A 15564-nucleotide genomic window follows, 5' to 3' on the forward strand; every position below is an offset into this window, starting at 1 on the left:
GATGCACCTGTACTGACCTCGCCTTCTGGATGATAGCGGGGTGAACAGGCAGTGGTTCGGGTGGTTGATGTCCTTGATGATCTTTATGGCCTTCCTGTAACATCGGGTGGTGTAGGTGTCCTGGAGGGCAGGTAGTTTGCCCCCGGTGATGCGTTGTGCAGACCTCACTACCCTCTGGAGAGCCTTACGGTTGAGGGCGGAGCAGTTGCCGTACCAGGCGGTGATACAGCCCGCCAGGATGCTCTCGATTGTGCATCTGTAGAAGTTTGTGAGTGCTTTTGGTGACAAGCCGAATTTCTTCAGCCTCCTGAGGTTGAAGAGGCGCTGCTGCGCCTTCTTCACGACGCTGTCAGTGTGAGTGGACCAATTCAGTTTGTCTGTGATGTGTATGCCGAGGAACTTAAAACTTGCTACCCTCTCCACTACTGTTCCATCGATGTGGATAGGGGGGTGTTCCCTCTGCTGTTTCCTGAAGTCCACAATCATCTCCTTAGTTTTGTTGACGTTGAGTGTGAGGTTATTTTCCTGACACCACACTCCGAGGGCCCTCACCTCCTCCCTGTAGGCCGTCTCGTCGTTGTTGGTAATCAAGCCTACCACTGTTGTGTCGTCCGCAAACTTGATGATTGAGTTGGAGGCGTGCGTGGCCACGCAGTCGTGGGTGAACAGGGAGTACAGGAGAGGGCTCAGAACCCACCCTTGTGGGGCCCCCATGTTGAGGATCAGCGGGGAGGAGATGTTGTTGCCTACCCTCACCACCTGGGGGCGGCCCGTCAGGAAGTCCAGTACCCAGTTGCACAGGGCGGGGTCGAGACCCAGGGTCTCGAGCTTGATGATGAGCTTGGAGGGTACTATGGTGTTGAATGCCGAGCTGTAGTCGATGAACAGCATTCTCACATAGGTATTCCTCTTGTCCAGGTGGGTTAGGGCAGTGTGCAGTGTGGTTGAGATTGCATCGTCTGTGGACCTATAAGTAAGCAAATTGGAGTGGGTCTAGGGTGTCAGGTAGGGTGGAGTTGATATGGTCCTTGACTAGTCTCTCAAAGCACTTCATGATGACGGAAGTGAGTGCTACGGGGCGGTAGTCGTTTAGCTCAGTTACCTTAGCTTTCTTGGGAACAGGAACAATGGTGGCCCTCTTGAAGCATGTGGGAACAGCAGACTGGTATAGGGATTGATTGAATATGTCCGTAAACACACCGGCCAGCTGGTCTGCGCATGCTCTGAGGGCGCGGCTGGGGATGCCGTCTGGGCCTGCAGCCCTGCGAGGGTTAACACGTTTAAATGTCTTACTCACCTCGGCTGCAGTGAAGGAGAGACCGCATGTTTTCGTTGCAGGCCGTGTCAGTGGCACTGTATTGTCCTCAAAGCGGGCAAAAAAGTTATTTAGTCTGCCTGGGAGCAAGACATCCTGGTCCGTGACTGGGCTGGGTTTCTTCTTGTAGTCCGTGATTGACTGTAGACCCTGCCACATGCCTCTTGTGTCTGAGCCGTTCAATTGAGATTCTACTTTGTCTCTGTACTGAAGCTTAGCTTGTTTAATAGCCTTGCGGAGGGAATAGCTGCACTGTTTGTATTCGGTCATGTTGCCAGACACCTTGCCCTGATTAAAAGCAGTGGTTCGCGCTTTCAGTTTCACGCGAATGCTGCCATCAATCCACGGTTTCTGGTTAGGGAATGTTTTTATCGTTGCTATGGGAACGACATCTTCAACGCACGTTCTAATGAACTCGCACACCGAATCAGCGTATTCGTCAATATTTTTATCTGACGCAATACAAAACATGTCCCAGTCCACGCGATGGAAGCAGTCTTGGAGTGTGGAGTCAGCTTGGTCTGACCAGCGTTGGACAGACCTCAGCGTGGGAGCCTCTTGTTTAAGTTTCTGCCTGTAGGCAGGGATCAACAAAATGGAGTCGTGGTCAGCTTTTCCGAAAGGGGGGCGGGGCAGGGCCTTATATGCGTCGCGGAAGTTAGAGTAACAATGATCCAAGGTTTTACCACCCCTGGTTGCGCAATCGATATGCTGATAAAATTTAGCGAGTCTTGTTTTCAGATTAGCTTTGTTAAAATCCCCAGCTACAATGAATGCAGCCTCCGGATAAATGGTTTCCAGTTTGCAAAGAGTTAAATAAAGTTCGTTCAGAGCCATCGATGTGTCTGCTTGGGGGGGGATATATACGGCTGTGATTATAATCGAAGAGAATTCTCTTGGAAGATAATGCGGTCTACATTGGATTGTGAGGAATTCTAAATCAGGTGAACATAAGGATTTGAGTTCCTGTATGTTTCCTTCATCACACCATGTCTCGTTAGTCATGAGGCATACGCCCCCGCCACTCTTCTTACCAGAAAGATGTTTGTTTCTGTCGGCGCGATGCGTGGAGAAACCCGTTGGCTGCACCGCCCCGGATAGCGTCTTTCCAGTGAGCCATGTTAGTTCAGTGGATAGTAGTGGATAGTTCAGAGTGACATTCATTCATGTTGTAGAATGGATGTTTCGGCGGTTGTCATTCTTCGCGTTCAATGATACCGAATTACTAGCTGCAGACTAGTAATTAATATCAAATACTTGTTCTTATTCTGTCGTTATCGATAGTCTAAGAGTTTAACCACGTGGTGTGGTTAAAAGATTCAGCAATGGTTTGCAACCTTCGTCCGTGATTGAAAGAAACATGGTCTACTTGAGGAATTCTCAAGATTGGGGTTTTATTCGGAATTGCAGAAAAGGGGCTGTCCCAGGATGCCTGACCCTAACTGGGCTCATTGACGGTCCTCTGATTTAGTTCAACTCAAAAGGGAATTGGAGTTTCCTTCATTGAACAGTCCAAAATCACATTACACAATTTTACAAACTGTATCATACTCACTCATTCATCTTATACAACAATTAGAGGTAAACCTCATATCTGAGGCTATTATATAAACAGTGTTATGTTAATGTAGCCTCACCGTCTCCCATGAGCTTCCCCAAGTTGTAACAAACGGACCAATTCTTCACCGATCTTTTATACCTTCTCCGGAACGTAAACGTTGTTCGGACCTCAAGGTCTGTGAGGTGGAAGAAATTCCTTTGTTCTCTATGAAACTTCACACTATCTCTATACTGTGTGGCCATGAGGAGATCCTCTCCTCAGGAATTTACGACCTCCCTCTGACCCCAGCAGCCTAGTTGAAGGAGGCAGGGGGGGGGGGGGGGCTTGCTGTACCCAAAGAGGGCAACGTCATGACATGAGGTAGTATGTACATGTAAATAAGGTTATAGTGACTATGCATATATGATGAACAGAGTAGCAGTAGTGTAAAAGAGGGGTTGGTGGTGGGTGGGACAATGCAGATAGCCCGGTTAGACAATGTGCGGGAGCACTGGTTGGTTGGCCCAATTGAGTTAGTATGTACACGAATGTATAGTTAAAGTGACTATGCATATATGATAAACAGTAGCAGCAGCATAGTAAAGGGGGTTGGGGGGCACACAATCCAAATAGTCTGGGTAGCCATATAATTACCTGTTCAGGAGTCTTATGGCTTGAGGGTAAAAACTGTTGAGAAGCCTTTTTTTCCTAGACTTGGCACTCCGGTACCACTTGCCATGTGGTAGTAGAGAGAAGTCTGACTGGGGTGGCTGGGGTCTTTGACATTTTTTAGGGCCTTCCTCTGACACCGCCTGGTGTAGAGGTCCTGGATGGTAGGTAGTTTAGCCCCAGTGATGTACTGGGCCATACACACTACCCTCTGTAGTGCCTTGCGGTCAGAGGCCGAGCAATTGGCGTACCAGGCAGTGATGCAATCTGTCAGGATGCTCTCGAAGTTGCAGCTATAGAACCTTTTGAGGATCTCAGGACCCATGCCAAATCTTTTTAGTTTCCTGAGGGGGAATAAGCTTTGTTGTGTCCTCTTCACAACTGTCTTGGTGTGTTTGGACCATTCTAGTTTGTTGTTGATGTGGACACTGAGAAACTTGAAGCTCTCAACCTGCTCCACTACAGCCCCGTCGATGAGAATGTGGGCGTGCTCAGTCCTCCTTTTCCTGTAGTCCACAATCATCTCCTTAGTCTTGGTTACGTTGAGGGATAGGTTGTTATTCTGGCACCACCCGGCCAGGTCTCTGACCTCCTCCCTATGGGCTCTCTTGTCATTGGTGATCAGGCCTACCCCTGTTGTGTCGTCTGCAAACTTAATGATGGTGTTGGAGTCGTGCCTGGCCATGCAGTCATGAGTGAACATGGATTACAGGAGGGGACTGACCATGCACCCCTGGGGAGCTCCAGTGTTGAGGATCAGCGTGTCAGATGTGTTGATATCTACCCTCACCACCTGGGGGCAGTCCGTCAGGAAGTCTAGGATCCAGTTGCAGAGGGTGGTGTTTAGTCCCAGGGTCTTTAGCTTAGTGATGAGCATTGAGGGTACCATGGTGTTGAACGTTGAGCTGTTGTCAATGCATAGCATTCTCACAAGTGTTCCTTTCCAAAAGGGTTGAGTGCAATAGAGATTGCATCATCTGTGGATCTGTTTGGGGGGGAATGAGTCTAGGGTTTCTGGGATAATGGTGTTGATGTTTGCCATTACCAACCTTTAAAAGCACTTCATGGCTACGGACGTGAGTGCTACGGGTCTGTAGTCATTTAGGCAGGTTGCCTTTGTGTTCTTGGGCACAGGGAGTATGGTGGTCTGCTTGAAACATGTTGGTATTACAGACTCAATCAGGAACATGTTGAAAATGTCAGTGAAGACACCTGACAGTTGGTCATCACATGCTCGGAGCACACGTCCTTGTAATCCGTCTGGCCCCGCAGCCTTATGTATGTTGACCTATTTAAAGGTCTTACTCACGTCGGCAATGGAGAACGTGATCACACAGTTGTCCGGAACAGCTGATGCTCTCATGCATGCCTCAGTGTTACTTGCCTCGACGCGAGCATAGAAGTGATTTAGCTCGTCTGGTAGGCTCGTGTCACTGTTCATCTCGCGGCTGTTCTTCCCTTTGTAGTCTGTAATAGTTTGCAAGTCCTGCCACATCCGACGAGCGCTGGAGCCAATTTTCCTGTTTGATGGTTTGTTGCAGGGCATAGAAGGATTTCTTGTAAGCTTCCGGGTTAGAGTCCCACACCTTGAAAGCGGCCGCTCCACCCTTTAGCTCAGTGCGGATGCTGCCTGTAATCCATGGTTTCTGGTTGTGGTATGTACACACTGTCACTGTGGGGCGAGTTCCTTGATGAAAACCTGCTCCAGAGAGCTCAGGACCTCGGACTGGGGCGACGGTTCACCTTCCAACAGGACAATGAGGATCAGCATGGGGATGTGCTGTTTCCTACCCTTACCACCTGGGGACGGCCTGTCCGGGAAGTCCAGGATCCAGTTGCAGAGGGTGGTGTTTAGTCCCAGGGTCCTTAGCTCACTGATGAGCTTTGAGGGCAGTAAGGTGTTGAACACTGAGCAGTAGTCAATGAATAGCACTCCCACATAGGTGTTCCTTTTGTCCAGGTCAGAAAGGGCAATGTGGAGTGCAATAGAGACTGCATCAGTTGTGGATCTGTTGATGCGGAATGCAAATTGGTGTGGGTCTAGGGTTTCTGGGATGATGGTGTTGATGTGAGCCATGACCATCCTTTCAAAGCACTTCATGGCTACAGACGTGAGTGCTACGGGTCGGTAGTCAGTTAGGCAGGTTACCTTGGTGTTCTTGGGCACTAGTACTATGATGGTCTGCTTAAAACATGTTGTTTATTGCATACTCGGACAGGGATAGGTTGAAAATGTCAGTGAAGACACTTGCTAGATGGTCAGCGCATGCTCACAGTACATGTCCTGGAATCTGTCTGGCCCTGCAGCCTTGTGAATGTTGACCTGTCTAAAGGTCTTACTCACATCGGCTGCGGAGAGCGTGATCAGGCTTCAGTTCAGCTGGTGCTCTCATGCATGTTTCAGTGTTATTTGCCTAGAAGCGAGCATAGAAGTTGTTTAGCTCGTCCGGTAGGCTCATGTCACTGGGCAGCTCTCGACTGTGCTTCCCTTTGTAGTCTGTAATAGTTTGCAGGCCTTGCCACATCCGACGTGCGTCAGAGTCTTTTGTAGTTCGACTCGCTTTTAGCCCTGTATTGATGCTTTGCCTGTTTGATGGTTTGTCGGAGGGCATAGCGGGATTTCTTATAAGCTTCCGGGTTAGAGTCCCGCTCATTGACAGCGGCAGTTCTAGCCTTTAGCTCAGTGAGGATGTTGCCTGTAATCCATGGTTTCTGGTTGTGGTATGTACGCACAGTCACTGTGGGGATGATGTCATCGATGCACTTATTGATGAAGCCATTGACTGATGTAGTATACTCCTCGATGTCCATGGAGGAATTCCGGAACATATTCCAGTCTCTGCTTGCAAAACTGTCCTGTAGTTTAGCATCTGCTTCATCTGACTTTATTGATCTGACTTTATTGATCTAGTCACTGGTGCTTCCTGCTTGTAAGCAGGAAAGGAGGATATAATTATGGTCAGATTTGCCTAATGGAGGGTGAGGGAGATCTTTTAACTTCTTGACGCTACCTACCCATCCCTGTCGCGGGATCATTTTCGTCAACAACCGCTGAATAGCATAGTGCAACAGTCAAATAATATTACAAAAAAATATTCATATTCATGAAATCACAAGTGCAATATTGCAAAACACAGCTTAGCCTTTTGTTAATCCACCTGTCATCTCAGATTTTGAAATTATGCTTTACAGCGAAAGCAATCCAAGCGTTTGTGTAAGTTTATCGATAGCCTAGCATAATTATGTACACTTAGCATCAGGAAACTTGGTCACGAAATTAACTGTTTACCTTTGATGATCTTCGGATGTTTTCACTCACGAGAATCCCAGTTATACAACAAATGTTCCATTTGTTCCATAAAAATTACTTTTATACCCAAAATACCTCAGTTTGTTTGTCGCGTTATGTTCAGAAATCCACAAGAAAGAGCGGTCATGACAACGCAGTCGAAAATTCCAAATTGTCTTCATAATGTCCACAGAAACATGTCAAACGTTTTTTATAATCATTCCTCAGGTAGTTTTTAAAATATAAATTCGATAATATATCAACCGAGTTTGTAGGTTTTTCAATAACAGCGGGAGGACCAATGGTGGCTTTACTCTGTAGCGCAAAAACTCACTCTGAGAGCCCCCACCTATCCACTTACGCAATGTGATCTTTCACGCTCATTTTTCAAAATAAAAGCCTGAAACTATGTCTAAAGACTGTTGACACCTTAGGGAAGCCAGAGAAAAAGGAATCTGGTTGATATCGCTTTAAATGGAGGATAGGCATGCATAGGAACAGAGGGGTTTCAAAATAAGAGGCACTTCCTGATTGGATTTTCCTCAGGGTTTCGCCTGCAATATCAGTTCTGTTATATTCACAGAGAATATTTTGACAGTTCTGGAAACGTTAGAGTGTTTTCTATCCTAAGCTGTCAATTTCAGGTATATTCTAGCAGCTGGTCCTGAGAAATAGGCTGTTTACTTTAGGAACGTTATTTTTCCAAACATAAAAACAGTGCCCCTTGCTTCAAGAGGTTAATGACTCTCTGTGTGTGGAGTATAGCTGGTCCAGAGTTCTTTTCCCTCTGGTTGCACGTTTAAAATGTTGATAGAAATGCTGTAAAACTGATTTCAGTTTCCCTTCATTAAAGTCCCCAGCTACTAGGAGCGCCACCTCAGTGTGAGAGTTTTCTTGTTTGCTTATGGCGGAATACAGCTCATTCAATGCTATATTGGTGCCACCCTCTGACTGTGGTGGTATGTAAACAGCTACAACGAATATATACAACATCTCTCGGTAAGTAATGTGGTCTGCAGCTTATGAGAAACTCTACCTCAGGTGAGCAATGGCTCGAGACTTCCTTAGATATCGTGCACCAGTTGTTGTTTACAAAAAAACGTAGACCGATGCCCCTTGTCTTACTACACTCCACTGTTCTATCCTGCCGGGAACATTGTATAACCAGCCAGTATGTTGATGTCGTCATTCAGCCACGACTCCATGAAGTACACTGCTCAAAAAAATAAAGGGAACACTAAAATAACACATCCTAGATCTGAATGAATGAAATATTCCTATTAAATACTTTTTTCTTTACATAGTTGAATGTGCTGACAACAAAATCACACAAAAATTATCAATGGAAATCAAATTTATCAACCCATGGAGGTCTGGATTTGGAGTCACACTCAAAATCAAAGTGGAAAACCACACTACAGGCTGAACCAACTTTGATGTAATGTCCTTAAAACAAGTCAAAATGAGGCTCAGTAGTGTGTGTGGCCTCCACGTGCCTGTATGACCTCCCTACAACGCCTGGGCATGCTCCTGATGAGGTGGCAGATGGTCTCCAGGAGGGATCTCCTCCCAGACCTGGACTAAAGCATCCGCCAACTCCTGGACAGTCTGTGGTGGATGGAGCGAGACATGATGTCCCAGATGTGCTCAATTGGATTCAGGTCTGGGGAACGGGCGGGCCAGTCCATAGCATCAATACCTTCCTCTTGCAGGAACTGCTGACACACTCCAGCCACATGAGGTCTAGCATTGTCTTGCAGTAAGAGGAACCCAGGGCCAACCACACCAGCATATGGTCTCACAAGGGGTCTGAGGATCTCATCTCGGTACCTAATGGAGGTCAGGCAACCTCTGGCGAGCACATGGAGGGCTGTGTGGCCCCCCAAAGAAATGCCACCCCACACCATGACTGACCTACCGCCAAACCGGTCATGCTGGAGGATGTTGCAGGCAGCAGAACGTTCTCCATGGCGTCTCCAGACTGTCACGTCTGTCACATGTGCTCAGTGTGAACCTGCTTTCATCTGTGAAGATCACAGGGCACCAGTGGCGAATTTGCCAATCTTGGTGTTCTCTGGCAAATGCCAAACATCCTGCACGGTGTTGGGCTGTAAGCCCAACCCCCACCTGTGGACGTCGGACCCTCATACCACCCTCATGGAGTCTCTTTCTGACCGTTTGAGCAGACACATGCACATTTGTGGCCTGCTGGAGGTTATTTTGCAGGGCTCTGGCAGTGCTACTCCTTGCACAAAGGCGGAGGTAGTGGTCCTGCTGCTGGGTTGTTGCCCTCCTACGTCCTCCTCCACGTCTCCTGATGTACTGGCCTGTCTCCTGGTAGCGCCTCCATGCTCTGGACCTTCTTGCCACATCTCGCATTGATGTGCCATCCTGGATGAGCTGCACTACCTGAGCCACTTGTGTGGGTTGTAGACTCCGTCTCATGCTACCACTAGAGTGAAAGCACCGCCAGCATTCAAAAGTGACCAAAACATCAGCCAGGAAGCATAGAAACTGAGAAGTGGTCTGTGGTCCCCACCTGCAATTTAATCATTTCCACCTGTTGTCTATTCCATTTGCACAACAGCATGTGAAATTTATTGTCAATCAGTGTTGCTTCCTAAGTGGACAGTTTGATTTCACAGAAGTGTGATTGACTTGGAGTTACATTGTGTTGTTTAAGTGTTCCCTTTATTTTTTTGAGCAGTGTATAAGATGTTACAATTTTTACTCTCCCGTTGGTAGTTTAATCCTCCCAATAACTCATCCATTTTATTGTCCAAGAATTGCATGTTTGTGAGCAGAATTTAAAGGATTAGGGGTTTATTCGATCGCCTCCTACTTCTCAGAGGGAAGCCTGCCCTCCGGCCTCTCTTTCTCTACCTCCTCTTCACACAGATCACTGGGGTCGGGGGCTGTTCCCGAGGGAGCCATATGTCCTCCGCCTCAGGCTTGTCAGAGTCGTGAAAGAAGAAAAAGGATTCTGCTAGTCCGTGGTGATTAATCACTGTCCTGATGTTATTTTCATCCATAAGAGATGGTAGCGGCAACATTATATACAAAAATAATTGTAAAGAAAGTTACAAACGCAGATAAACAAAAAAAAATTGGTTGGGGGCACGTAAAACGTCTGCCTTCTGTTCCGGCACCAAGTCTCTTCTTATTTTTGGTGTCCTATAGTAGTGGTTTCTTTGCAACAATTCAACCATGAAGACCTGATTCACGCAGTCTCCTCTGAACAGTTGATATTGAGATGTCTGTTACTTGAACTCTGTTAAGCTTTTATTTGGCTACAATCTGAGGTACAGTTAATTGTTGATTTCTGAGGCTGGTTACTCTAATGAATTTATCATCTGCTGCAGACGTAACTCTGGGTCTTCCTTTCCTGTGGCGGTCCTCTCTCTCCAGTTCACCATAGCTCTTGTTGGTTTCTTTAAAAGTTCTTGAAATGTTCCAGACTGACTGACCTTCGTGTCATAAAGTAATGATGAACTGTCATTTGTCTTTGCTTTTTTGAGCTGTTCTTGCCGTAATTTGGACTTACCAAATAGGGCTATCTTCTGTATACCACACCTACCTTGTCATTGGCTCAAACGGACTAAGAAGGAAAGAAATTCCAGAAATGACCTTTTTACAAGTCACACCTGCTAATTTAAATGTATTTTTTGATACTTAAAGGGTTCCTAAAATTCTAAATCAAATAGCTAAATGAGTTTTGGTATGAACATCTTAAAACAATTCCATATGTTAGCTTGCTAGAAGTGGGTTAAACTGGAACCGGGCTACCTTCAGGCAAGTCTTGCATGTGTTCGTGAGAAGATGCACGTGTTCGTGAGAAGATGCACGTGTTCGTGAGAGTCTCATCTTTCCATACAGTGGTCATATTAGTTTGTAGATCAAACCATTCAGATGCTTCAGACATTTTCATAGGAAGACTGATTTTCGGAATGTCTCATGGTCTGACAAACACCGCTGTAGCTCGACCACCTTCCACCGCAGATGCAAAAGGCTGCCATTGGCAGATGTGGTGGATATAGAGACGCATCTCTAACTTAGGGATGGATTGAAATGTACAGAATGGGTACCTGCAGGAAAATGTGGGAGGGTCATGCTTTTTTAATTTCAATTTTTTAAATCTAGACCAGTGGATTTTTATGTAATTTGTAATTGAAATGTCAATATTTCTCAGCATTTTAGAATTAGTTGCTTAGGCTATATATCGATGTATGCCCGTTGCCACCCCTTATCTCTGATTTTCTGCTGTGCGCGTAATATTCAGTGTGTCTATAGGCTATTTAGTGTGGTCACAATCAAATGATCCATAGCCTATAGGTCATAGGCTATGAAGTGCACGCTCAGAGAAGCACAGAGCAAAGTTATATTTTGAAGAAAATGTACTTCCTTCCTTAGTCTTTTGCACTGCTTGGATGGCCTAAATCAGTGGTCACCAACCTTTTCTGAGTCAAGATAAATAAAAATGTAACGCAAAACGTTATTGTTGGTTTTTTTACAGAAATGTTTGGTGATCATCTAGGAATGCCTTGGAGATCGACCAGCCGAACATGGGGCATTCCTCCTTTGTTAGTGAGGATTCCTCCTTTCCCAAGATCCATCCACCTAACAGGTGTGGCATATTAAAAAGCTAATTAAACAGAATGATCATTACACAGGTGCACCTTGTGCTAGGGACAATAAAATAACTCTAAATGTCCAGTTTTGTCAAACAACACAATGCCACAGATGTCTCAAGTTTTGAGGGTGTGTGGAGTTGGCATGATGACTGCAGGAATGTCCACCAGAGCTGTTGCCAGAAAATGTCATGTTTATTTCTCTACCACACGCCTCTTCCAGCTCCATTTTTAGAGAATTAGACAGTATGTCCAACCAGCCTCCTAACCACAGACCATGTGTAGCCAGCCCAGGACCTCCACATCTGGCTTCTTCACCTGCGGGATTGTCTGAGACCAGCCACCTGGACAGCTGATTAAACTTAGGAGTATTTCTGCCTGTAATAAAGCCCTTTTGTAGGGAGAAAACATTGCGAATGGCTGGTCCTGGCTCCCAAGTGGGTGTACCTATGCCCTCCCAGGCCCAAACATGGCTGCACTCCTGCCCAGTCATGTGAAATCGATACATTAAGGTCTTTTTTTTCAATTGATAGATTTCCTTATATGAACTGTAATTCATTAAAAATGTAGACATTGTTGCATGTTTCATTTATATTTTTGTTCAGTATATATTAAACACAGGAAAATCACATTTTTGCCTGCACTGGGCCTTGAAGTTAGAACATTTTCCTATCAATCTAATTTGCATAACATTGTGATTGGATGATAGCTGTGAGGGTTCAGGATCAAACACTTGTATCTCCTCGAATTCATTATTGATAGAATGTTCATATTTGAAGATTGCCAGAAGATTGCAAATTACAGGAGTGGCAAGATGTGGAATGTAATAGCTGAACAGAGACAGCAGCGAGGCTAGTCAATATGGTGGGTACCCCACATCTCAGAACATTGCTTTGAATGGAAATGTCTTTTCAGTTGGGTCCCTGGCCAGCAGCCACCATTCAGAAAACCTAAGGAGAGATCGCCCTCAGGTGGTGAGTTAATGCATCCACACCCAAGTGTAGAGGCAATAAGAGCTGTGAAACCTTATCAATTTGGAGATTATTTGAACATCCTCATATCTTAAAACAATGCTTTAATTTGACTAGTGCCAAGACGATAAAATATACCTACTGTCCAAATAATGGATGAATTGCAAATACCTTAGTTGGTGTTAGACTTGAGAGATGTTACTAAGCAGCTTGTTCCCTCATTTACTAATTTACATATTATTAGTCTCTTTGCCTAACAGGGATGGGGTCTGGCATCTAAATGAATATTTAAAATACTGAGATATATTGTATGCAATTTTTGTTGAAATTAGATAATTTTATGCAACTACAATTGAGTACCACAGTATGAGTTAAACCTAGTGGTAAAACCTGGAAGTGGTTCCTATCATTTTTCACGTCTGTGTTTTGCGTAGGCTTACCCTCATGTGACATTTTGATAACCTTGCAAATCTCTCTCGGATAAGGTAACGTTTATCAATATATTCGCCTGTAATTAACCCCCCCCCCAAAAAAAATATAAATAAATGATGAAATGCTAATGTGCCAATCACACAGAACTACTGTCATAAGCTAAAACGTCATCCCTCAAGGCCCATTTCTCCATGCAGCAAGCTAGAAAGTATGCAGATAGCTTTTTTAATTTGATATTGTGTATTTCTCATGTGTGTTGTTGTTTAGCATTTTTCAAATGACCTAGCTTGTAACCTAGAATGAATTACCCTCTGGCCTTTGTAGTGAACAAGCTAAGTTCTCTCTGTTGATCTGAGGCCAGCTGCCAGGATGGTTCTGTGCAATGTATCGGATTGTAACCACTAAATCATATCAAATTGTATTGGTCACATACACATGGTTAGCAGATTCTATTGTGAGTGTCACGAAATGCTTATGCCTCTAGATCCAACAGTGCAGCAGTATCTAACAAATTCCACAACAAAACCTAATACACACAATCTAGTAAAGGAATAGGATGAGAATATATATGAATGATCAGTGACAGAGTGTCTAAGATGCAATAGATAGTAAAGAATAGATAGCGAAGGTAACTTTTATCAATATGCTGATTGGAGAGTTACCGCCACTCTGATATCCATAAGTTACTCCCATAAGCACATGTGCATTTTATTGTTTTCCGACCTCTTTAATTCAAGAGGCGTCGCTGGAGCCGCATGACAAGGTAGACCCAGTTTGCTAGCTGCACAGAAGCTGTTTTGGTTATGTCAATGATCTGTGGTTAGCTAGGTGCTTATGAAAATTAGCTAGATAACCACTAACTGTAGTTACGTGTAATACGCACTTTACCTTCCTTACAAGTAAAAAGAACCAACAAAAGCTAGCATAATGATGACTGTTTTATTGACAAGTGAGCTAGCCAGCTAGTTAATGTTAGCGCACGATTAGGTAGCAATTATTTTTAATGTGGTGACATGCTAGCTAGCATTAGCCCACAAGGGAAGGCATATTTAGCTAACGTTAGCTAGTTTACGTTAACTCACTATTCGTGTAGTCAGACTTGCTAGCGAACGTTAGGCCGACACCATGGAAAGGATAGTTGGTTAGCTAACATGTCACCACTTAAAAAAGTCTGACTACACATACCGTGAGTTAATGTTCACCAGCTAGCTACCTAAATATCGCCTGGCGGGCTAGCGGGCTAGGCACCTTTGCTAGCTATATTAGCTAAAGTTGGCTAGCTAGCTCACAAAGGACTTGTTATTACATAAAGCCGGAAATAACTTTTGGATATCAGAACGGCGGTAACTCACCAGCATTACAACTGGGAATACGGCTTTCCCGAATTGGATCCTTTGTTCGTACCCACCAGGGCAATTGAACTGATTCCGGAGGCTGATCCAAAACACTGCCGGCAGAGGAGAGATATTTGGAGTGGACTTCTAGTCCAACTCAGGAGGCATGCACCCCATCCATTACTTCCAAGTATATTTCTCGCTAATGTTCAGTCACTGGATAATAAGGTAGACGAGCTCAGGGCGAGAATCCCCATTCAGAGACATCAGGGATTGTAACATGCTCTGTTAATAAACATGGCTCTCTCGGGATATACTCTTGGGATACAGTCTTTGTCCATACAGACCTGGGTTCTCAGTACATCGCAAAAAAGATATCTCTGGCCTTGTGAGTGGCACAGTGGTCTAAGGCACTATTAGTTGTTAGCTGTACCACTAGAAATCCTGGTTTGAGTCCGGCATCTGTCGCAGCCGGCCGTGACCGGGAGATCCATGGGGCGGCGCACAATTGGTCCACCGCTGTCGGAGCTAGGGGAGGGCCGGAGCTAGGGGAGGGCCGGAGCTAGGGGAGGGCCGTCTTTGTCCCATAGCGCTCTACCGACTACTGTGGTGGTCTGGGTGCATGCACGCTGACATAGTCGCCAGGTGTACGGTGTTTACTTCAACACATTGGTGTGGCTGGTTTCCGGGTTAAGCAGACATTGTGTCAAGAAGCAATGCGGCTTGGTTGGGTCGTGTTTCGAAGGACGCATGGCTCTCTGTGCGGGAGTTTCAGCAATGAGACAAGACTGTAACTGCCACTTGGATATCATGAAAAAGGGGTAAAAGTACAAATAAATTATTAAAATATAAAATATGAAATAAATAATGTATTAATTAAGAACACTCTGGGAAGAAGAAAGGTGGGGGTGTATAGTTCATGATAAACCACTCATGGTGAGATTGTGATAATATACAGAAACTCAAGTCTTTTTGTTAACCTGACCTTGAATAGCTCACAATCAAATGCCGACATGTATATTCCCCCTCAAGCCAATACCATGACGGCCCTCAAAGAACTTCACTGGACTTTATGCAAACTGGAAACCACATCCTGTGGCCGCGTTTATTGCATCTGGGGATTTTAACAAAGCAACCTTGAGGAAAACGCAACCGAAGTTCTACCAACACATTGACTGTAGCATTCGTTAAACCACTGCTACTCAGCTTTTCAAAATGCCTACAAGGCCCTACCCTGCCCTCTGTTCAGCCAATTTGATCATGATTCCATTTTACTCCTCCCTTCCTATAGGCAGAAACTCAAACCGGAAGTACCTGTGCTAAAGACTATTTAACGCTGGTCTGACCAATCGGAATCCACGCTTCAAGATTGTTTTGATCACATGG

Source organism: Oncorhynchus nerka, linkage group LG15 (genome assembly GCF_034236695.1).
Source record: "Oncorhynchus nerka isolate Pitt River linkage group LG15, Oner_Uvic_2.0, whole genome shotgun sequence".
NCBI lineage: Eukaryota > Metazoa > Chordata > Actinopteri > Salmoniformes > Salmonidae > Oncorhynchus > Oncorhynchus nerka.